This window comes from Ictidomys tridecemlineatus, chromosome 4 (assembly GCF_052094955.1).
Source record: "Ictidomys tridecemlineatus isolate mIctTri1 chromosome 4, mIctTri1.hap1, whole genome shotgun sequence".
Taxonomy (NCBI): Eukaryota; Metazoa; Chordata; class Mammalia; order Rodentia; family Sciuridae; genus Ictidomys; species Ictidomys tridecemlineatus.
The window spans coordinates 180,394,613-180,418,583 of NC_135480.1; the positions used below are offsets into that span (position 1 = coordinate 180,394,613).

The 23,971-nt window shown below is 39.1% G+C and overlaps 1 long non-coding RNA gene across 4 annotated transcripts; it reads left to right on the plus strand.

Annotated features, from left to right (window-relative positions):
* Nucleotides 1–23,971, plus strand: LOC144377318 (uncharacterized). Of its 4 annotated transcripts, none has more exons than XR_013438198.1 (5): nt 1–237; nt 2,680–2,782; nt 3,275–3,464; nt 4,021–4,089; nt 23,065–23,971. It is a non-coding gene; the product is annotated as an uncharacterized LOC144377318 (long non-coding RNA). The 4 variants fall into 4 exon arrangements; XR_013438201.1 differs by lacking the exon at nt 23,065–23,971 and adding an exon at nt 22,852–22,988; XR_013438200.1 differs by lacking the exon at nt 23,065–23,971 and adding an exon at nt 12,986–14,130.

A 23,971-nucleotide genomic window follows, 5' to 3' on the forward strand; every position in this document is an offset into this window, starting at 1 on the left:
ACACCCTCCTTAGGCTCATAGAATGTTAAAGCTACACAGGCTGGCTTTAGAACACATGACCCCTGGTCAACACCTTACATTTTACAGGTGAGGAAGCTGAGGAGTGGTGCACTCCGAGAGAGTCCCCTAAATCATGCAGCTAGAGAATGACTGAGCTCTAGGGCCCATCAAGGGATCCTGGGAAGATTTCTTATTAGTTTAATTCTAGTACTTTCTAAAAACATGACCATGATCAAGGTGTGTATGTATGTATTTATTTATTTATTTTACTACTCTGAGCTTTAATTTCCTCCTCTGAAAAGCAGAATTCCTCCTTCATAGGAGCATTGAGTGTATACTACAGTAGGCTATTCAAGAGTCATATTTCCAAATTAAACAATCAGTCCTGTATTTTCATAACTTATCTTTAATGCTTCACTAGTGGCCAGTTCCAACAGCTTACTCTATAATTAAATTTGAATGATCTTTCACAAGAGGAAATAGATTCTGTATTTTGAATTCCCTATGTATAGTTTTTTTTTTTGATGGAAAATAAAATTCAACCATTTTATTTAAAAAATTGTATCTTTAGGCTAGGGTTGTGGCTTAGTGATAGAGCACTTGCCTAGTACCTATGAGGCACTGGGTTCAATCCTCAGGACCACATAAAAATAAATAAATAAAATAAAGGTATTATGTCCACCTACAACATATTTTTCCCATCATATCCAGTCTACAAAAATTAAGCAGGGCTCCCTGATGGATGAGAGCCAGGAGCTACCATCTTTTACACTATTCTCATTCTCTTTCAACATTTATACTTTTATCTTCAAAGTTGGTAAAAACCAGAAGTAAAGTCCAAGTGTTGGATCAAAGCCATCAGCACTCCCAAGTACAGCACTAAGCATCAGTTCATTCTACAAAAAGTTTTTTTTTTCCTGAGCATTAAATCAAAATCAATTGCTTGAGAAAGTAAGGAAAAATATCAAGTGCTTTCTGAGGCAAATAAAAGGGAGAAATCTTAAAATATAATACAATGGCCATGATTATAGGAAAACATAAATTCTCTGGAACATGTTCTTTTGGAATAACTCATAAAAGGGAAAGCAAAAGCAAACAGAACTAAAGTGGTTGATGGTGCAGAGCATAACATTAGGATCTATTTGGTGAAAAAGTGAAATAGCAATAAGATGAAGGGAAAAGAAGCAAGAGAATTAGGCTTTCCAAATATAGTTAAAGCTCAGTTTCTCAAAATAGGAAGGGCTAGACACTATATGTGATAATTGAAGAAACTGGAGTATTTGAAACACAAAACTGGGGCTTATTTGGTGAGGGAAGTGTTGACCAAGACTGTCCTGAGGTCCTCATCAGCAACTCTGACTTCATTTCCTGGTTCTCCCATCTCCACCTGGTGCTCATTTAAGAACACGGTACTAGATTCTTGAGACCAAGGTGACTTCATCTGGAGACATATGGATTTGTTAAAAAAGAAGGAAGGAAGAAGAGGCAGATGGTGATGAAGAATGGAGAGTGGGTGTAGTGATGGCCTTTGGGGTTCCAAGCTGGGGTGGTCAGAACAGTGGCTAAAACATTCTACCTGCTGAGAAATGCCACTATTTGTGTTACAAAGGTGACAATCACAATAGCTATCTTTTCTCTTTTAAGGCTCTATGGTACACTTGGTTCCTTTTCTTCATGATCTTCCACCTTATCACTTTTCTTAGGAAAGATCTGTTACTCCCACTTTATGCACAAAATAATTCTTGTTCAGAGAGAGCAAATAACTTGTCTGGAGTCATAAGACAGGTACATGCAGACTATGTCTTGCTCCAAGTCAATGGTCTAAAGCAGACCTGTTCACATTTTAGTGAACACAGACAGCATAGGTCAGTTTTTTCCTTGTCTGCCTCTCAGTAGTTTATAACCTTGGACGTTAAACCTGCATTAATCAGAGAGGAATCACTTGCGTCGGCAGACCTAGGTGCCCCTGGTCATGCTGGGCGTAGTTTCACGTGAACAGCAGACTGGCCAGGCACGTCAGAGGAGCATGAGTACAGCTGGCCCTGAGCAGTACCATACCGCCTGCTGCTGCTCCTCTCCCATCAGCATTTGCCCACCTCCAGGGATTGATGTGCTTTTGAAACTCAAAGTTCAGGAAAGCAAAGCTAAGGGCTTACTGGACCTTAGAGAAAGAAGGACTCCAAGCAGAACAGATTATTTATTTTGTTTTGTTGGTTGGAGCTGTTTTTTTTAAAAAAGCCTCCTAGCCCTGTCAAATGTTCAAGATTGAAATACCATGGGACTTGGAGGCTGAGAAACATGGGAGAATTTCCCAACCTTTTCTTTTTTTTTTAAACAGTACTGGGGGGTTGAACCCAGGTCCTTGTGCATGCTAGGTAAGCATTGTATTACTGAGCTACATCCCCAGCCAAGTCCTCACTTTTTGGTCCAGTTTCACCATCTGGTAAAAGGACTGGTAAGGTCTCCACTAGAAACTGATTGTGAAGCATGAATTAAATAACATTAATAGTCTAACATAGAATAGATTTTCATGAAATAGGTAAATATGAACACACCTGTGATTTAGAGATCTCCAATTATTGATTATTTTAAAAGGTGATAACTGATGTCATTCAGAATCGTTACTGTCAATACCTTCAACAACTGCCAACTTATTCTTCACTTCCTGCCCCATTCCAGGTATTTCTGGTTTGAATGTGATACAAAATCAATCATCAGGCCATGGAGTTAAGTGTATTCGTGCACCCAGCACAAGGTGTGAGACCAGAAAAAACTTGACTATGTAAGTAAATTTTATGTATCATGGAGTTATACTCACTATAGGATTATTATATTATGAGAAAGAACTTTCATAAAAAGAAGTCCACACCTACACAGTGCAACTTGAAGAATCATGGCTGGAATTTAAAAATACCTTCCCCCATCTGTGATATAGGTATTTCCTTGTTGAATTGCATTCCGATTTGGTGGTTGGGATGGTTTCATAACTCTGAATCAGCAGTCATGATTTTGATTATGGAGAGATGGTTAGTTGAAAAAATCTTTACTGAACTTCTGTGTGTAGAGTGTTTTGGTAGCTGTGGAAACTTCTGGAAAGGATATATTTTGTTGAGAATATAAAATGAGTAAGAGAGACTCGATCTTAGAACACTTCACAACACCAGGGGTGTAAAGGTAGTGTTGGGGTCAAGAATCAAATCATACCAAACCAATGAATACAAAAAGTACTAAGAGGTGGTTATGGTGGTGGCTGTGTTTGTCATTGTTGCTGCAGTGTTCATGGATGACTCTGAAGTAACATGAGAGAAAAGACTAAGAAAAGCCTACCTATTCCAGATTTTTACATGGCCAATGCATGCTTCATGCCAGTTGCTTCTGCTCATCTGTAAGACCCAAGAGGGAAGGACCAGCGATGTTTCACCACTGTCTGCCCAACATCCAGTCCCATGTCGGGAATACAGCAGGTACCCAATCAATTTTTGTTGAATAAATGGGTTAATAAATATATTAATGCATGAATTTCAATCTCAAAAAAGTCCAGAGTAAATGGCTTATAATTAATATCCTTGTGATCTTTGAAATTATTGACAAGTAGAATATCACCTTTGCTTTTTCTAAAACTAATTTGAGTATTTTCTTGTTTATTATAACTAGGATTTTAAAGCTTTTCTATCATTGTTCATTTGGAACTTCGTGGGAATCTAGATTGCAGCTCCCCTGCAATGTTACACAAGAACCATAGCTCCCCACTCCTCAAAAATATGGTGCTAAAATACGCATAAGATAAAATTTATAGCTTACTCACTTTCAAGTGTCCAGTTCAGTATCATTAAGTATATGCACTTTGTTTTGCCATCAATCTCAAAACTTGTGCAAAACTGAAACTCTATCCATTAAACAACTCTCCATTCCACTCTGCACCCAAATGGAAACCAGCATTCTATTTTCTATCTCTATGAGTCTGGCTACTCTAGGTTCTCCTTGAAATCTTTTTTTTTTATATATATATTTATTTTTTAGTTCTCGGCGGACACAACATCTTTGTTGGTATGTGGTGCTGAGGATCGAACCGGGCCGCACGCATGCCAGGTGAGCGCTACCGCTTGAGCCACATCCCCAGCCCTCCTTGAAATCTTAATTGTGTGTTTGTGACTGGCTTAATGCACTTAGCATAATGTCCTGGAGTTTCATTCATGTCATAACATATGTCAGAGTTCCTTCTTTTAAAAATTGAATAATATTCCATTTTGTATGTATGCCACATTTTCTTCATCCATTGAATAGTCAATGGACCCTTGGGCTGCTTCCATGTTTTGGCTATAGTGAATAATGATATGGGGAACATGAATGTACAAATATCTTTTTTAAACCCTGCTTTCAATTATTTTATTAATGTATCAGCTTCATTAAATTAGAATCACATACCATACAATTCACCCATTTTTAAAGGTTTAGAATTGGAGCGTATAGTCTTAAGGCACCATAATGAAGCTCAGGGCAACATGGGAATTGAAGAGTCAGGATTCACCTTCCATTTCTTCATGGCAAATTTTTAGACACACTTCGTTGCTAAGAAATCTGAACTCTATGCATTGTACAAGTAGAGTGCCTGTGTAAATTCTTTATCCAAGATGAGTGAACATGAGAGTACTCATATTCCAGGACTTAGAAATATCACCTTTCTTGATACTGGAGAGTAAAACTGAAGCTTGGAATGGAGAAAGAGTTTTGATGAAAAGGGGCTACATCTACACAAGACAACCGTAGGGATCATGGCTGGAACTTAAAAATATCTTTTTCAATCTGTGATTTGGGTATTTCCTTTTTTTTATAAACTGCTTCAATGTTTGGGATGTTTTCAAGACTCTGAAATCAGCAGTCATTATTCATGAAGAATTCATTCATCAAGAATTTGAGGTTTTCCTTCACTGAGGAAATGGGTAGATGCAGTTAGGATGCTGTGGAAGCAGAATCATTAGGAAATAATTTCAGAATTACTGAGGGACCAGTATTTATGTGACAGGAAAGAGTTACACTGTGGTCCTCATTGGCCACCCATCCCCATGTTCCCACAACCCCTCACATTGGGTTATTTACCACCTGGTCAGTGTTTTCTCTTTGCCTTTTGCTCAATCGTCTCAAAGTCCAATTTTCCTCTCACTATCTAATCAGGTTGTGGTTACTTATGTCATTTATGACCCCCAGCCCAATATTTCTTTCACTGTTCCTTATCTCTTTGGTAAAACTGTGGGCCTTTAGGTGGGAAAACATTGTGTGCAAGAGGAAAAATTTCCAAATGAGGAAACACCAGGTTAGGTCCTGTTCTGCTTCTGTCCAGCCACAGGGCTGCAGGAAGCCCCTCCTCCCAGCCTCCCTTCCTTTTGTGTACATTTTTTGTGTACAGTGGGCCTAGAAATAGCGACCCTCTTGTGTTGCTGCATTGCCTAAATGATAGCACCTGAGTGAGTGCTTTGACATCTAGGAAGCCCTACATAACTGTAAAGTCACTTCATGTTACTTCACAGAATAGTTCTCTGCTCCTATAGCACAAACGGTGAGTTGAGTACACACACACACACACACACACACACACACACACACACACAGTTTGAGAATCAGGAAGCAAGATTCGGGACCTAAGGCTACTCTTTTTTTTTTTAATATCTTTATTTTATTTATTTATTTCTATGTGGTGCTGAGGATCGAACCCAGGGCCTCGAATGTGCTAGGTGAGCGCTCTACTGCTGAGCCACAATCCCAGCCCCTAACGCTACTCTTGATAGCTACATGGCATTGTTCATGGGAGGGCATTGCCTTTTTGCTGAACACTTCCACCTAACAGGGCACTTCCCATACAATGCACCACTAATCCCCATTTATTAGAAGGATAAGCATTGTTTTGGAGAGGAGGGGAATGATCTAATATCTTGCCCAAAGTGGTGCCATTAGTAAGCAGCCAGGCAGGAACTGAAACACAGGCTTAGGAGTCTAAGGTTCTCCACAAGCTTTGAGCTTTTTATCTATGTGAATGAAAGTTCTCTTCATGCTCTGATATCTTAAAGTTGCATGATTTTGAAACATAGTTGTCCTAGAGCAAAGGAAATAGTTTAAGACAAAAACATAAGAAACTTCAACTGTGAAATATTTTCTTTCAGAAAGTATTGTTGCTATGGATTGACTCTTACATAGAGATCTGCAGAATCTGGGCGTGCATGGAAGAGACGGGAAGGTTCTAGCTTCCTGCCTCATTTCCTCCTGCTTTTCAGGTTTGCTTCCTCCCACCTTAACAGTCTTCAGGAACTGATCCAGAACTCTGCCGTCCTGGAAGGCTGGGTGGGTACAGGCTCAGACTGCTGAGGGCCAGTAGCTTAAGCAGGTGATACACCAGTCAACTGCTAGTGGCCACCTGGGTGCCACATTATCTCCCACCAAATAAAGGACAGGGCTGCTTACCCTCCCAGGTAATTAATTCAGTCATCTACAAATTCATCTCTCTTTCTTGAAGGTCCACCCATAAATTTTCTTGGTGAGTCAATGTAACAATCCTTAAGAATTTGGACTTTGAGGTCAGATAGAACTTGTTTCAAATTCCAGTTCTGAGCTTTCTTGCTATGATGCTTTGGAGAAATTCTCTAATTGTTTCTGAGTCTGATTAGTAAAAGGATAATAATAAAAATGACTCCACAAAGTTGTTAGAGGATTGGGTTGAATAATGAATCATAGGGTTTTTGTTGTTGTTGTTTGTTTGTTTGTTTGTTTTTAGAGAGAGAGAGAGAGAGAGAGAGAGAGAGAGAGAATTTTTTAATATTTATTTTTTAGTTTTCGGTGGACACAACATCTTTATTTTATTTTTATGTGGTGCTGAGGATCGAACCCAGCGCCCCGTGCATGCCAAGAGAGCGCGCTACCACTTGAGCCACATCCCCATCCCAATCATAGGGTTTTAAGCATAATGTTGGCCAAAGGTAAGTACTGTGAACATAACAGCTGTTGTCCATCGTCATCATTCCTTCTCCCCACAATTCTCAAGTTCTCTTCTCCCTCTTGGTCACCAAACATTTCAAAATGTTTGCTCCCACAGTACCCAATTTCATTATCTCCTGTATCCTTCATCCAGAATCTTCCCATCTCACTCTTACCTACAAAATATTTCTCCATCTAATATGTAGAAAAATAACCTGAATCCTGAGTCCAAACCAAAGTTGTTTACCCATACCCATGAAGAGGTATCCCTCACTTGAAGGGTAGTAGGGGCCTACTGCCATTACCTGAACCAGTTTATACACAGAAGGAGACGGAGAGAGGTGGAAGCAGGTGTGAGAAGAATAAAGACAATGGCTATTTTACTTGTGGAAATATATTAAAGGGGAATGAGGGAAAGAGATAAGGTCACAAGATGAGGCCACACACCCATGCCTCTAAATCTGGAGCAGACTGAGTGGCAGAGAAGCCAGTCTGCCAGACAGGCAGACAGGTTCACGTCACTAGCCCCTGTGCCACATTGTTCAAGGTGCATGGCCAGACTGCGTGGAGAGAGCATGTCCTCTGTGGCACACCAACCCCCAGGCATGCCAGCACCGGCCTGTTGGGCTGCCATCTGGAGGTGTAAATAAGAGTTTAGAACAAGTTATCTCCCTGGCAAGAAGCCTGGAAGCTTTGCTTTAGTTTTGCTTTACTGGCCTCCCAGCAGGAGGCTGCATGCATAATGCTCATGACCAAGGGGCAGAAGCCCTGGTGTGGAAGGTGGAGTGGAAAAGGAGGGAGGAGTCATTCTCTTTTATCTGTTTCCTACCCTGGCCCTGCCTTCTATTGATATTCTCTTTGGTGGCCCTTCTTTGAGTCATTCACCAAGGGAGAATAGAGTCCCTCTGATTTCTTGTCACTTTTAAAAGTGGGAAGAATTGGGCTGCTATAAACATTGATGTGGCTGTGTCCCTGTAGTATGCTGTTTTTTAAGTCCTTTGGGTATGACTAAGGGGAGGGATAGCTGGGTCAAATGGCGGTTCCATTCCCAGTTTTCCAAGGAATCTCTATATTGATTTCCAGATTGGCTGCTCCAATTTGCAGTCCCACCAGCAATGTATGAGTGTGCCTTTTTCCCCCACATCCTCGCCAACATTTATTGTTGTTTGTCTTCATAATAGCTGCCATTCTGACTGGAGTGAGATGAAATCCTCGAGTGGTCTTGATTTGCATTTCTCCAATTGCATTTCTCATTTTTTTCATATATTTGTTGATTAATTGTATATCCTCTTCTGAGAAGTGTCTGTTCAGGTCCTTGGCCCATTCATTGATTGGGTTATTATTATTATTATTATTATATTTTTTTTTGGTGCTTAGCTTTTTGAGTTCTTTATATACTCTAGAGATTAGTACTCTGTCTGATGTGTGAGGGGTAAAGATTTGCTCCCAAGATGTAGGCTCTCTATTCACTTCACAGATTGTTTCTTATGCTGAGAAGAAACTTTTTAGTTTGAGTCCATTTATTGACTTTTTGATTCTTAATTTTAATTCTTGCACCAAAAGAGTCTTATTAAGGAAGTTGGGGGTGCTCTATATGTGTAATAAGAATTGTAATGCATTCTACTAATGCATTCAGATATAAATAAAAATTAAATTAAAAAAGAAGGCTACTCTTCTTTAAGAAGATTTCTATTAGGTAGAATTTGGATTGTGGGAGGCGAAAATGAATGTGGATTTTTGGTTATACACACATGAAGACTTGTCCATTCAGAGGTGAATTGGACTAGGATAAAGTCAGTGATGTGTGAAAGAAGAAAAACTAAGTTTGAAATATGATTTGTGCCTCAGTGAAAAAAATTAAAGGCTATACTATATTATAGTGTTTTTAAATACTATATTATAGTGTTACTAAAATTGGCATTATTGGGGGACTGGGAATATAACTCAATGATCTAATGATAAGTAAATGTTGGCATATCCCTTTGATATACTATTTGTATTTTGAAAACATTAAAATTATGTCAACTAAGGAGACATAATGGCAAGAAAAATAATGAGGATAAAATGTTAAAGGAAATTTTGTGCATTATGATCTTTATTATAAAGAAATATATATGTATGTATGTATGTATGTATGTATATATGAACCAGAAGAGTGATCATGTTTGATCTTTCATTATAATTTCTTGCGGTTTCCAAGTTTTCTCCAGGAACTCCAAATTATTCTATTAATCAAAGATTTTTAAATAAATAGAAACATAAAAGATAAAAAAAAATTTAAAAAGTAGGAAGAGCCAGCGCCATGGTGCATACCTGTAATCCCAGTGGCTGGTGGGCAAGGAGTGGGGGAGCTGAGGCAGGAGGATCAAGAGTTCAAAGCTATCCTCAGCAAAAGTGAGGCGCTAGGCAACTCAGCGAGACCCTGTCTCTAAATAAAATACAAAATAGGGCTGGGGATGTGGCTCAGTGATCAAGTGCCCCTGAGTACAATCCTCAGTACTGAAAAAAAAAAAAAGTAGGAAGAAGGCTGTAATAATCCCAGGAACTTGGTAGTCTGAGGCAGAAGGATCAAAAGTTTGAGACCAGCTTGAGCAACTTGTCTCAAAACAACAACAACAACAAAACCCAACAATTACAATAACAATAACAATAAAAATGTACCTTAGTATTCAGTTGTAGCTCAGTGGTGGAGTACCCATGGATTCCATATCCAATACTGAAAAAAAGAAAAGAAAGAAAGCAGGAGGGGGGATTCTAAGACAACCAGTTCTTAAAAGATGATTATATTTTGGAGCCATCTCTTGTGAGAGCTCTACTATGTAAAAGCAAATTTGCCAGTCATTTTTCAGTATCCTCTTCCCTCCTCCATTCTGTTTCTCGGAGGCTTCTTCTCAAGATGCTCATTTCCCCTTGTCCTCCCTTCCCTCAGCTGTGAGGGAAGCTGCCTGCAGCGGTTCTGCAAAAGCCACCATCCCAACAGACACGGGTCTGGCAAATAAGAGAAGGCATGATCACAAATAGGTTCAGAGCTCAGCTGGCTTCTCCTTGCCCTTTTATATCCAGATAAGATTGGTTCAAACCTCTATCCTAGAACTACAGAAAGTCCAGTACCTTTCCGCAGTGTGGGGAAAATTTCCAGGGGCAGGGTATTATATTATTGAGATTACTCTGGCCAAGAGCTTCTCATTTCACCCAATCAGTTGAGTCCAATTCACCCAGCTCCAGCACACCTACCCTGCTCTTTCCATAATGGGAAACTTGATCCCTTCATTTGATTTCCATAAAAAAGCAAGAAAAAAAAATATGTGATTTCACAAAGTCTTTTTTGTGGACATAAAGGTTTCCAGAGAGGATCAAGTATTACAAGGTGGCAGTTTAAAATTGAGCATTAACCTTCTACATCCCTGAAAGTCCTTTGTTCTGTCTACTGCTGGAAATTCTACTTCTCTTCTCTCCCCTTCCTCCTCCCCTCCTCCCTTGCAGATTTCCTTGACAGATCTGAATTGCTTTTTCTCTACTAGGTGGTACCCTCAGCTCATCTCTAAACCTCGAATCTCCAAACAGGGCAACTTAACACCAGGCAGGGCCACTGACTCTGCTAGCAACCAGCCACTCACAGAAGCCTTGAGATTTCCTTTCACATATCTCACTAGACTTAAAAGCTACCTTTGGCGTTACTGAACCATTTTGGTTTTTCTTTTAAGCATGTCCCAAGGTTGTATGGGGAGGACCAGAGGAGCGGTAAGGGAGAACTTTGTAAGTGAGTTCAAAGAAAAGGTCTTCTCTGAGACTGTCAGGAAGAATCAAACTGAGGAATCTGTGAAGAGTTAGGAATGTGCTGAGTGTTAACTTGCAGATGAGTGGGGGAGGATGAAGGATGGAGGGGGATGCAGAGCTGTGACCAGGGGACATCTTTCCACGTGTCTGTTTCCTTCCTAGCCCCTTAGCTCTGTGCCTGGGGCTGAAACAGAACCAGGAAACACCTGAGAAGAATTAACAAGGGACAGGCATTCCTTCATACCCAGATGATGTCATTTCATTTTTTTTTTTTTTTGAGCTAGATATGACCAGAAGTCACATGTTGAAGGTAGCAGCAGGGAGAGCTCCATAACCTGTGGGAGCAGTGCAAAACGAAAATGTGGGGTTCTGGTCCGAAAGAAGGGGGAAGTGCCATTAAAGGTAGTAAAATTAGCTGGGTACAGTCGCACTTGACTGTAATCACAGCGACCTGGGGGGCTGAGGTGGGAGGGTTACAAGTTTGAAGCCAACCTCAGCAACTCAAGGAGATCATGTCTCAAAATAAAATAAAATAAAATAAAATAAAATAAATAAATAAATAAAAAGAACTGGGGTTGTAACTCAGTGGTGGAGTTCCCCTGGGTTCAATCTCCAGTGCTTAAAAATGGTAGCAAAATATAAAGTTTCTTTTTCTTCCATAGTATCTCTTTTGATTTTTAAATGGCTGTTTAATGTTAAGAAAGCTTAAAATTTGAATCATTAGTATAAATTTTGCCACTCATCTCTACATTGTGCTATGCCAGTTTTGAATACAAATACGGGAACATTTAACCTGTGTGTGGAATCACAAAAACGATACAACTTACGTCTTGTAGGCATGCATTTCATTCTTATCAGGAGAGTAGAAAGGCTGCACAAAACTCAACCTCTTTATTCCACTTCTTGGTAACACACGTTCTCTTGCGCTCTCTACCTTCCACTTACTAATGAGTAAAGAAGTACTAAGAGGAAAAGGAAGTGCAGGCTGCCCTGTCTTTCCCTTTCCCTGCCATGTCACCCTTTTCAAGTTAAGTGGCTGGCTAATACAAGAAAGTGACACAAAGAAGAAAGGATGGGATAGGGTCTCTTCATTGTTGATGTTTCTTACCACACCATGGTTTTTTTTTTTTTTTTTGTTTGTTTGTTTCTGGAACAAAAGCAAGCTTTGGTTTGATTGGAAAGCTTGGCCTTTCCAGATGCTTGGTATCTTCCCTGTACTCCTTCGCTGAGACTCTCCTGCATTCCTGTGCATCAAGGGTCCTCCGCAAGTCTCTGCTCACAGAGCAGAGGCAACACCATATACAAACATATTATGCCATATATTCCCTTGATTATGTGCCTGTTCCATTGTCCTGTTGGACTTTACTTATAACATAAACTTAAATATTAAAATCACTAAAGCCTTTCAAGATGGCAATAGCAAACCTTGAACCCTTTTGAGTGGACGGCCCTGTGTGACAAAAGCACAGGAAACACCCATAAAGCCAGCAGAGAGCAGAGCCCTAGACTGCCTGCCTATTGGGTGTTCCATGAGATTTTTGAAAAACATTTCTATCTAAAGATGTTATATTTTGAGATCTTTGCTGCATTTTGCTTCCTGACTGATGTGAACACTTTTAGTTCTCAAAACACATTGCCAGGGCTGGGGCTGTAGCTCAGTGGGTAAAGCACTTGCTTTGCATGTGTGAGGCACTGGGTTCAATCCTCAGCACCACATAAAAAGATATTGTGTCCATTTAAAACTAAAAAACAAAACAAAACAAATAAACAAACAAAAAACATTGCCAGATAGCATAAATAAGAAAGAATACCTCTCTATTTAGTTAACACTCCCATTGACTGTGTATGACTATGTATGTTTTGTAGTTCCCACATGCATATGAATTTCATATGCATATTTCATACATGCATACTACAAAACATATATACTCTTACTATTTTCTTCATTGAGATGTTTCACTAGCCCCTCTAATTTAAAATGCCTCAAACTCATTTCCCCTCCTATACCAAATGTAGACACAAAACAACTAACACTTAATTAGCTGTAAACATGTACCAAACATTTTAATTCCTATTTAGTAGTTATACCATATTTACTACCTTTTCCCAGAAGAGGAAATGCTGGCTTAGAAAGTATATTTCACTTGTTAAAGGGTTACTGAGTTGAAATAGTTACTGAGTTGAAATATAATCACTGTATTTATGACCCCAAAGTCTATGTAATTAATCCCTTCTCTTTCCTTAGCTTTTCTAGGATTGCAAGATAATTCCTGAAACAATGGCTGTGGTATGATTGTGGAAAGAAAGGTCTTCCTTTGATCTTGCAGCAAAGCAGTGTCTATAATAAATCCAGGACCCTGGTGTTCTACAGATCACTATGGTACTATGATCCCTACCAACAGACATCCTAAAAACCTATGTGTTCAGCCCAGAGGAGTTTCTTAGAGAAGCTGTGGTCCTCTATTCCTTAGTGACCTCTTGTGGCAAATGGACTACCTGCTGTGAACCATCCTCCAGAGGATAAAGAGCTTACCACTCACTGTAATGCCCAACCCTGGACCACACAAAAGGCTTCAGGGGAATCTGGTTAGGAAGTGGGGTAGTATTTGGTCTCACACACACACTGACATTCCTGGAAACAGGCTAGAGGAGTCATCCTCATCATTCCAATGTGTCCAAAGTGAGCCAAGGATAGAAAAGCACCAGGTTTTCTGTTTCTTGGACTTGTTTTTGTATCTTTCCCCCCATTCCTTCTCCTCTCTTCCTATAGGTGAGGAGAGAGCTATATTGAAGCATAAATCAGATTGGAGAATTAAATAATATTAACAAGCCTAGCAGCTCAGCAATGTGTACAGGGTTGATTTTAACAGAATAAATTTTTAAAATATGAATATCAGTAGAAGCTTTCAAGTGATGGTATTAACATTAATATGTACACAGTGTAATTCTATAAAGGTATAAAACTTGTATATAATGAAGGCAGAGGAGTTGGGGTAAGAAAAACAAACTATCTGGGGGTGTAACTCAAAGGTAGAGCATTTGCCTGGCAAATGTGAAGCCCTGGGTTTCATTCCCAGCACCACAACATAAGCAAAACCCAAACAAATAAAAGAAGCCACATTACAAAATATTTTTTATGATATATTTTTTATAATGTTGGAGTGAGTTTCCATGCAAACAGAAAAGAAATTCACCACAATGTCAACAGTGGTAGTTATCTCTGAGTGGTGATATAAAAGATTCAACGTTTGTTCTCTACATTTTTATATATATTTCAATGGTTCTCAGTGTATTAAAAGTCTGAGGCTGGGGATGTGGCTCAAGTAGTAACGAGCTCACCTGGCATGTGCGAGGTGTTGGGTTCGATCCTCAGCACCACATAAAATAAAATGTTGTGTCCACCGAAAACTGAAAAATAAATATTAAAAAATTCTCTCTCTCTCTCTCTCTCTCTCTCTCTCTCTCTCTCTCTCTCTCTCTCTCAAAAAAAAAAAAAAAAAGTCTGTTATGCATCTGAATGCTAGACCAATTAAGTCAGAATGTTCAGGGTAAGGCTTGGGTGCTGGTAAAAATTCCGCCTGATGATTGTAATGTGCAATCAGGCTTGAGAACCAGTGTTATTTTGTTTGGTTTTACAATCAGTGTTCATTTTTATAAGTCAGGAAACCAGACAAAGTTATCACGATTTTACCAATTTGTATGCAATGTGCATGTGTGCATATAGGCAGTTGCAGACATTAAGCTGAAGCCAGTAAAACATCCAAAGGAAACAGTAAAGTGGCCTCACTGATAACTGATTGTGGAATCTGAAGTCAGGAAAACCTGGCTTTGTTTCATTATTCTAATCCCTCCTGACTGTTACCTGGAGTTACTCACTTCCTCTGTTTGAATGTGCTTCTCCTCTCCTAAAGGCAGGCAGAAGAATAAGAATTATGTATTGTATTTGCTTAAGTTATTAGTTATAATAAAGATAGAGGACAGAATAGAAAAGAAGATAGGTAAAATAAACAAGCATTGCAATATAAAGCATGGCCTTCCAGCAGTTTAGTGTTTTTTGTTTCCCGTGGATGCTTTCATTCCTCTAACAAACACAGTTGCTGAGGGTCTATTATCTACCAGGAGCCATTACAATGGATGGAGAAGACTTAAGGACAGTCTTGTTACCCTCAAGGACAGCACTTGATGTAAGTGAAGGATGGGGTGAGTGCTGTAAGAAAGAGGTGCCCAAGGCAGCAAGGAGGCTGGATCTGGTGCCTCTTCTGGGGAAGGGCTGACATCTCTGTTAAATATAGGGGCTCAAGTCTGGGGAAGCATGTGCCTCACACTTTATCCTCTAGAGGGAGCTCAAGGCTTTCTCCTCTGACCCCTGGAAAGACTCCATTTCCAAAGGGTGACGGTAACATAAACAGAACTAGCTTAGGATAATTGCTTTGATGCTTCACACACTTGGAGATCTCTTCTTGTAGGCATTTTCCCTTGAATTGTTTCCCTCTTTCCTTCCACACAGCTGGTACTGGAGGAAAGTTGTGGGATCTCCCTCCCACTTAAAAAAAATTGCTCTCTCCACTTAAAAGACTAGGCAAAAACCAGAGTGAAGTCCCATAGGCAGAAAAAGGATGCACCTAGTATAGTTATTCTATCTTGCCTCAGGAGGATAGATGACATAATGATTTGGGGTGTTTTTGCCATAATTTGTCATCTGAGTGGTGGCGTTTCCCAAGGTATTGAAAGAAGGTGGTAGACAACGAAAATCAGTACGTAGGTTCTACTAAAAACCAAAACCAGAAATACCAGCTACACTCCTCCTCTCTCTCTCTCTCTCTCTCTCTCTCTCTCTCTCTATATATATATATATATATATATATATATATATATATATATATATATATATCTCCAAGTCAGCACTTTAGAGATATAAGCATACCCATATTTATCACAGCACAATTTATGCATCAGCCTAGGTGTCTGTCAACAGATGACTGGATAAAGAAAATGTGGTTTGTATACACAATGGAGTTGGGTTCAGCCATGAAGAAGAATACTGTGTCATTAATAGAAAAATGAATGGAATTGGAGAGCATCATGTTAAGTGAAGTAAGCCAGATTTAAAAAGAGAAGTGTCCTGTTTTTTCTCTCATACATGGAATCTAGTAGGGGAAACAAAAGGACATTATGAAAGTATAAGGGAGACCAACAGTAGAGAAGAAGGGAAAAGGGGGGGATAGTGGAGGGGAGGGGGAAGAGGAGGCATTGGAGATTGAAACTGATCAAATTGTGTTATATACTTGTACCAGTATGCCATAATGAAGCCCAACATTCTGTGTAATTAATTTGCACCAATAAAAATAGAATTGCAGCTAAGAGCATACATACAAAGTGTGTGTGTGTGTGTGTGTGTGTGTGTGTGTGTGTGTGTGTGTGTGGTGTTTGGTATTAGGGACTGAACCCAAGTGCTTTCTTTAGTACATGAAAAGAAGGTCATTCTAATGAATAAGGTGGAGATAACAATAATAAGTAGGGCTCTGCATGTGATTCTCTTGGCTGAGAGTGGAATGGAGATATATGATAGATATGATGACGTGAATGTCATTATATGCAGGATATTTTGTGTGTATCTGTACATTATCTCAACTGAATCCTCACAATAGATTATATTTTTATTACAGTTTTATTAATAGAAGCCAGCCTACTTCACAATTCTTAAAATTTGTGATAGTAGTTGGGAAGTCACTGTCTGTAAGGGATTATTCCCACCACAAATGGGGTCCATTCTTGTCAACTGGTAAATATATGAGTAAAAGTTTGGCTTTGTGATGTCCATCTTTTATCAAACCCTCATCTCCAAATCAAGTATGACCAAAGAGGGAAAAACTGTGTTTGTGTGACTTGGAAATTCCATGTGGTTAACACTTTTGTATATTTTATTTACTTATTTTTTAAATTAAAGGTTAAGGGCTGGAGCTATAGTTCAGTGGTAGGATGCTTAGCAGGTACAAGGCCCTGGGTTCAATCCTCAGCACCACAATAAACAATAAATAAAAATAAATTAATTAATGGTTAAAGTTATATGTACTTACTGTGATATTAAAAGTTGGCAAGACAGAGTTCAGAAACTTGTCATCCAGACATATTTTTCAAACTCTCCACAGCTCACTGGCCCATATAGATCCTTTTTCCATGACTTTGTGCTCTAGATTTGAAGTTTCAAGCTTCTTTTGAATCTTGCAAAAACTCAGTTTAGAAATTTTCTAAAATGTCTTATTTGTCATAGGAGCTATATTTCATTGGAAGATATTTTTCTGATTCTTTTAGATTGAGTCTCTTCTTTTTCTTCTCTTTTATCTTTTTTTATCATCTATAAATGTTTCCATTTGCACAGTCTTATAAAAGGAGGCCCAGGTTAGTTTCTGATTGTCTTGCATGGAAAGTTAAGATGAAGTCCTGCAGAGTTTGTGTGATATCCAAATGAAGGAACATATAACCAAATTTTTATCTGAGACTTCCTTTGACAGTTTAGGCATCAAACTATTTAGATATAGGGTGGAAGGAGCCAGGTCCAAAAGTGGGTGTGGCTGGGAACTTCATTCACACATAATAGAACTTCAATTTCTTGTCTGCTATGTAATTAGAAGTAGCTTGGCCCAGGTCTTTATTCTTTGCCTGACAAGATTGGACCTGTTGGGTACTAGTGTTCTGAAACATCCTAATCCCAGTACATGAGAACTGACTTGAAGTTGCCATGAGACTGAAGAAAAGAGGCAGATAGATCCAGGATTAATTCAAGACTTAAGTGACAGAAGTGTAATCCTGAGCAGCAGCAAGACCTAGTGGATCCCTGCAATTTGGGTCAGAAGGACCTCTATTCTAGCCATTCTAGAATATTCTATATTCTATACATTCTAGCCAAAAAGTACCTGGTGTATCTTAGGTAATATCAAAGAGTCACACACATTTCTGATGACACTCTAATGGATTTGTCTATTTATAATTTGCTATGAAAATACATGGGGAGAGCTAACGGGTGTTACTCTGGAGTCGTTGTGGTGATTGTGACTCAAGTTAGCTGCAGTCGTGGCAGGCTGGATCTATACAACCAGCCAAAGCAAATACCTCAGATATTTGCCCAGCATATTTAGCCTTACCAAAGGCATGGTGACAGTAAGTGACACTGGAAGAACCTGTTTGGTACAACCCCTAATATTGGGTAGTCTGTCCTGGAGTGGTTGTAGGGAGGTGTAGACATGCCCCTAGCCCATCTCTTGCTCCCCTCTTACCTCCAGTTCTAGCTCCAAAATAAATGGGTGGATGGTGCTGGGCTCCAGGCCTCTTCCAAGTTGTTCCTTCTTGTAGCCGAGTTGCAATAGGTAGGAAAACCATTTTTTCCCCTTTCTGTCGTGTAGAAATCTGTCTAAGTCTCTAGCAAGTGACTATTTTCTTTTCTTGGTTGCTAGCATAAATGCCGTTTTCTCTCTACTTTTCTATTCTGTGTTTGAACAGAAGCAATCTGGGTGTTTGAAGTAGTGATTCGATAAGAATGCCGATGTCAACCTGTGCCCAGATTTTTTTTTTCAGTACTTCCAGTGGAGGATACAGAAACCTTCCACATCCCTCACAGCTTCCCATCACACTTAGAATAAAATGCCAGCTTCTTTCTGTGGCCTATAAGACCTGGCTTCTCCACCTCATCTCTGGTCTCTTCCCCTTTCTTGTTGACTCCATACTGACAATGTCCCTTCAACAAACCAAGCTTGGGTCCACCTCAGGAACTTATGCCACTTGCTGTGCCTCTGTCTGGGATCCTACATTCCAGATGTTCACACGGCCTGCTCATTGGTATCACTCACTGTTCCTTCAGAGAAGCCTCTACCATATCTTAGTAGAAACAGCCCACACACCTTCTATACCCTTAAAACAGTGTTGCTTGTTCTTACAGTGAATCCAAACCATTTTCCATCTGTACATATTTTTTAAACTTGTTTTTTTTTTTTTGGCTAGAATATTAGCTCTATGATATCTGGAACCCTCAACTGTCTTATTCCTTGCTCTATCTTTAGAACAGTGTCAGGTGCACAGTGAATTTTTGTTGAGTGAATGAATAAACAAGTGAATATCAATTTACATTTTTAAGAAATAAGCTGGATTCTGGCTACAATCTCAGCATCAGGGATTCTGTGGAATCTGGAAATAGGAAAAAATGCCAGTGTTAAGTATGAAATCGGGGTTTTAGTGGCCTGCTTCTACTTTTAAGATGATTGATGCCTAAGTCTAGCCCTCGTGCTGAAACCACAGTCCAGGCAACTTGAATTTATAAAGAGTGGCCCTATGCACACTTTTCCTCAACCCTAGGACTACATGTGACAATGAGTATGCCAAACCTTCCTTTTGAATATGTTAGAAACTGGAATGCATCTGATGATTCGTGTGCCATCAATATACTTCATTTGCACCACAACCCCTAGAAGAAGAAGAAGAAGAAGAAGAAGAAGAAGAAGAAGAAGAAGAAGAAGAAGAAGAAGAAAAGACTGTCAAGAAAGCTAGGAATATGGTGGGTCTTTGATAACTGAGGGAAATTTCAATTCAAAAAAGTAGTATATTTGAAAAATTCCTCATTAATATAATCTTAGGTTCATAAAATGGAATAGCTAGTGGGCATTTAAGATCAGATGATGCAATGGATTTTAAAAGCTTTTCCCACTGTTTTCTTTTTCTTTTTTCTAAACCTGGACTTTTTTGAAGGAATTCATTAGAGAAACTGTGAACAAACCAATAGATAACAGCACAGTGGAGTGACAGGTAACCCACCGCACTCACCTCTCCTGTCTGCTGACCTGTACTTTTAGGATAGTTTCCAAAAAGTAATTTGAAACTTAATGAAAATTTGCAAGACAGGTCTTTCATTTTTAGCTGGTGCAAAAACCACTATATAAAAGTCTTATTAAATAACAACATTGAGATATAATTGGCCTAATAAACTGCATTTGTATGTGAAGTGTAAAACTTACTAAGTTTTGATACATGTATACACTTACGAAACCATCCCTGCAATCAAGGTACTGGACATATTAATTATCTTTAAATGTTTCCTAACGTACTTTTTCTCCCTGCCTTGCCCCACTCCATCATCATTTTGAGGCAACACTGGCATCCTATCTTGGTAGTGGCTTGTTGGCATTTTCTAGAATGTTTCATAAATTACATGATACAATACATAATCTTAAAAAAAATCTGTCTTCTCTCATTGAGCATACTTATTTTAAGGTTTATCCATATTGTTACACACGTCAGAAATTCATTCCTTTTCATTGCCAAGTAGTATCCCATTGTACAACTAGTCCTTAATCTGTCCATTTGCTGCTGATGGACACTAGAGTGATTTCCAGACTGGAGCTATTACAATTAAAGCTCTATGACTGTTCACATACAAGTCTTCATGTGAACATATATTTTCATTTTTCTTGGGCATATAACTAAGAGTGCAATGGCTGGATCTGATCAAATGATAGATGTATATTTCACTTTTTCAAGAAATAGCCTATTGTCTTGCAAAGTGGCTGCACGACTTTATATTCCTACCAGTGGTGTAGAATTCCACACTGTGTACAGAGGCAATTGAAGCCTCATCAGCACCCAGTATGGTTTTTAAAATGTGAGGTATTCTGTGGGTGTGTGGTTCTCTCTCATTGTGGTTCATTTGCATTTCTCTCGTGACTAATGCGGTAGAACATCTTTTCATGTCCCTACTTGCCATCTTCTGTGGTGAAGTGTCTGTAACTGCAACTTCTGTTTTTCAGTAGCCTCAGTTTTCCCCTTTGTAGAGATTCTGCAGCAATGAGAATGTTTTGAGGAATTGTAGGCTCTGTATGTTCTAAAATTTTGCTGAAAAAAAAAAAAGCTACTTGATAAACAGCATTTGGCTATTGTTCTTATCTGCATATTCCTCAATTCAGAGTCCCTGAAGAGATGTGAGCTCAGTGGTAGAGCACTTATCTAGTAAGTGTGAGGCCCTGGGTTCAATCCTCAATATAGCAAAAAACAACAAACAAACAAACAAACAACAACAAAACCAAACCCTGACACTCCCATAATTAATCTTAAATAAGATTTTTTTTTATCCAAAAAGGGATTTTTAAAAGTGTCAAAAATTGTGTCTAAAACAGAAGGATGGCAACTAGGGTCAAAGTGACTGAAGTTCAAAGAATAGGTAGAAATGGAATAGACTGCCTTTGTTGCAGTATCTGTGAGTGGAGATCATGCAACATTTTCTCCCACCATTGGGCTAGGTCAATACCCCTATAGAAATAGAAATTAGAACCAAACAATAGAGCTTACTCATAAAAACATTTTGAGATTCTGGGTATAATTAGCATTGATTTGAGGACCAGGCACCAAACAATGCAATGGTTTTTGATTTTTCCTAGAACCCAGTACTGACTTGTCAAGTAGATATTACCAGTATTCACCAAAATCTGCTCTCCTCCACTTTCAAACGTACATAAGACCTCTCTGCATTTTTGACCCTCTGCAGTTAAGCAGAACCATGGTGTTTAGTTATGACCATTGTATTCTGAAGCAAAAGAGTCGATGAGTAACCATTAAACTATCTCTTTTAGCCCTGCTTGGTTGACCAGGGAGGGTTTCTGCTTCGAATGAGATAGCTGTAGGACAGTGGGAGGTCCCTCAGCCTAAATTGCTGCGTTGGTACCTGGAAAACAGTTGCTCTAGAGAGTTTCCTAGATCTTTATTAGATTTTGTGACAGCAAGAAATAAACTTAGTTGTGAGAAGATGTTGGCATCTGACCTTGCTGTGCCACAGTTTATCCTAGCCTGGGGAAGTGGCCGTTGGGGAAACATTGAAAACTAGTCCCCTTGGCACAGTCCTAGTATTCCCAAAAGAGCTTCCTTAAGCAGGGGTGAGAGAGGGCCCCTTTAGAGTTACTTGGCAGGCAGTGTGGAGCCAGAACAGGAGAGGGGAGATAAAATAGATTCTTGTGTAACAGTTGTAGCTAGTAAGCTTCTTTTTGAGTGCAAAGATATGAGGTGCCTTTTTGCAGGTTCCCAGAAGTAAGTAACTGGGACTTTGGGGGTTCACATGCTATGTGCCAATAAAGTAAGTCATATCTGAACTAGTAAAGTCCTTTGAGAGTCAACTCTTCTTTAAAACATATGTTTATCACACACACACACAAAGAATTTGCAGAGTTGTTAAGGAAATTTGGGGTATCTTAAAGTTTCAGTGCTTTGGGGCAACTTACAAACAGCACCTTGTGACGCTGACATCCCACAATTCACCTCACTGTCCTAACTCCCCCACTGGACACCAGGTTCTGAAAGGAAGTAAGCATGTCTTATTCACTCACCTTTGTGTCTCCGTCACTCAGCACAGCTCCTGTCATCCCATAGGCACTTAATAAACACAAATTGATATATGAGATGTGACACCCGCTGCATTTAATGGAACAAAAATTAATTTGTCCTAAAGGAGTCCTGAGGTGCAATTTTGAATTTTAATATGTGTCTGCCTCAGCTTGAGGATTAATGTTTCAAGTGTGACAATGAGGAATTAGTTTGACTGAAATAGCTCTTTTCTTCCTGCAGTGTTATCTGGTAAAATGAATGATAATGTGATTCTAATCTCTTCAGAGCCTTTTCTGTTTCAAAGATGGGAGTCATTTCTCCAGATTAGGGCATTTCAGCCAATAGTTCGGCTAAATTAGAGAAGAAAAAAAGCTTTGAGTCATCTGAATGCATGTGGCTAACAGGATTTAGGCATTCATTAAGATGAAGATAAACTGCTAAATTTAAACTTACTTATGATTAACTTGTTTGATGTATTTCCTTGCAGAATAAAACACAAACTATATAACTTTAACGTGACATGGGCACATGCAATTTTTTTAATAAGTTTTAAAATGTAGATGCTGCTGTGGTTTGAATCTTAATGCCCCCTAAAAGCCCATGTACTGAATGCTTAGTTGCTAGTCTGTGGCAATATTGGGAGATGGTGGGACCTTCAGGAGTGAGGTCTAATGGAAGAAAGTTAGGCCACGGAGGGTATGCCCTTGAAGGTGGTATTGGGTCCTCAGCCTCCTCAATTTTCTCTTTTATTTACAGCCACTATGAGGGGATCATCCTCCTCTGTCATGTACCCCCACCATGATTACTTACTGCGCCATCACAGACCCAAAGCAACATGGTTAAATCACCAGAGATTGAAACTCATGGGAACCAAAGTAAACCTTTCCTCCTTTTAAGTTGATTATCTCAGTTATCTTGTCCCAGCGACAGAAAAGCTAACACAGATGCTTTTTCCTTTTCTTGCTCAAGATGGAGGTACTCTACATGTATAGTACAGAAGATGGTGGAATCCTCCACTGATAAATCTCATGGGGAGCTAGACAGAAGCCAAGATTTTGCAGAACCCAGAGGACTATGGATTTTGGATAGAGGAGTTTTATTGAGAAGGACAAAAGGAATTGCACAAGCATGTTCCTAAAAAGAAATCTACATAGACTGATGGTGTGAAAACTGGAATATCAGCAATGTCTTGCCTGCTTGGGTAAAACCAGAAAAAAGAGAATCCTACTTCTGTAAGTAACATGCCTAAAAGGAAATCCTTTGAAAAGCCATGATTCTTTCTATGTATTTCTTTTCAGGGTAATTAAAATATTAAAATACCAGCTGAAGTATACACACACACACACACACACACACACACACACACACACCATCAAACACACACATGATAGGGAATTATAACTGATTTTGCTGTGTTTTAAACAGAAACATGTAGACTGATTCTTTTTATTACTATTTGAAAAGAAAGTGGTGAGAATACTACAGTGCAACTAGAGAATACCAATGTGAAAGGATCAATCTAATTTACCTTAGGTACAGTCCTTGTTTAGGATAATTTATTTAATTGGCAACCTAATTTGGGTGGAGAGGCATTTTAATTGAAATTGATTACTGTGGGATTTTTACATGCACTATGACACATTGTGAGTTACAGCAACACATGATGTAAAATTGGGTAATTTAAAGCTATATGAATCATTTGTATATATGTTTTTTATCCCAACTATAATGACATTTGCTGAGAACTGCTTATTAATTGGAGTCTTTTTGGGGGTGGGTGGATAGGAAATTATTGGAAAACCTTTAGGGCTATGTCAATCATGGTTAGTAATTTAATAGAACTAAAGGGGAATAAAGTACATATATTACAGATGCA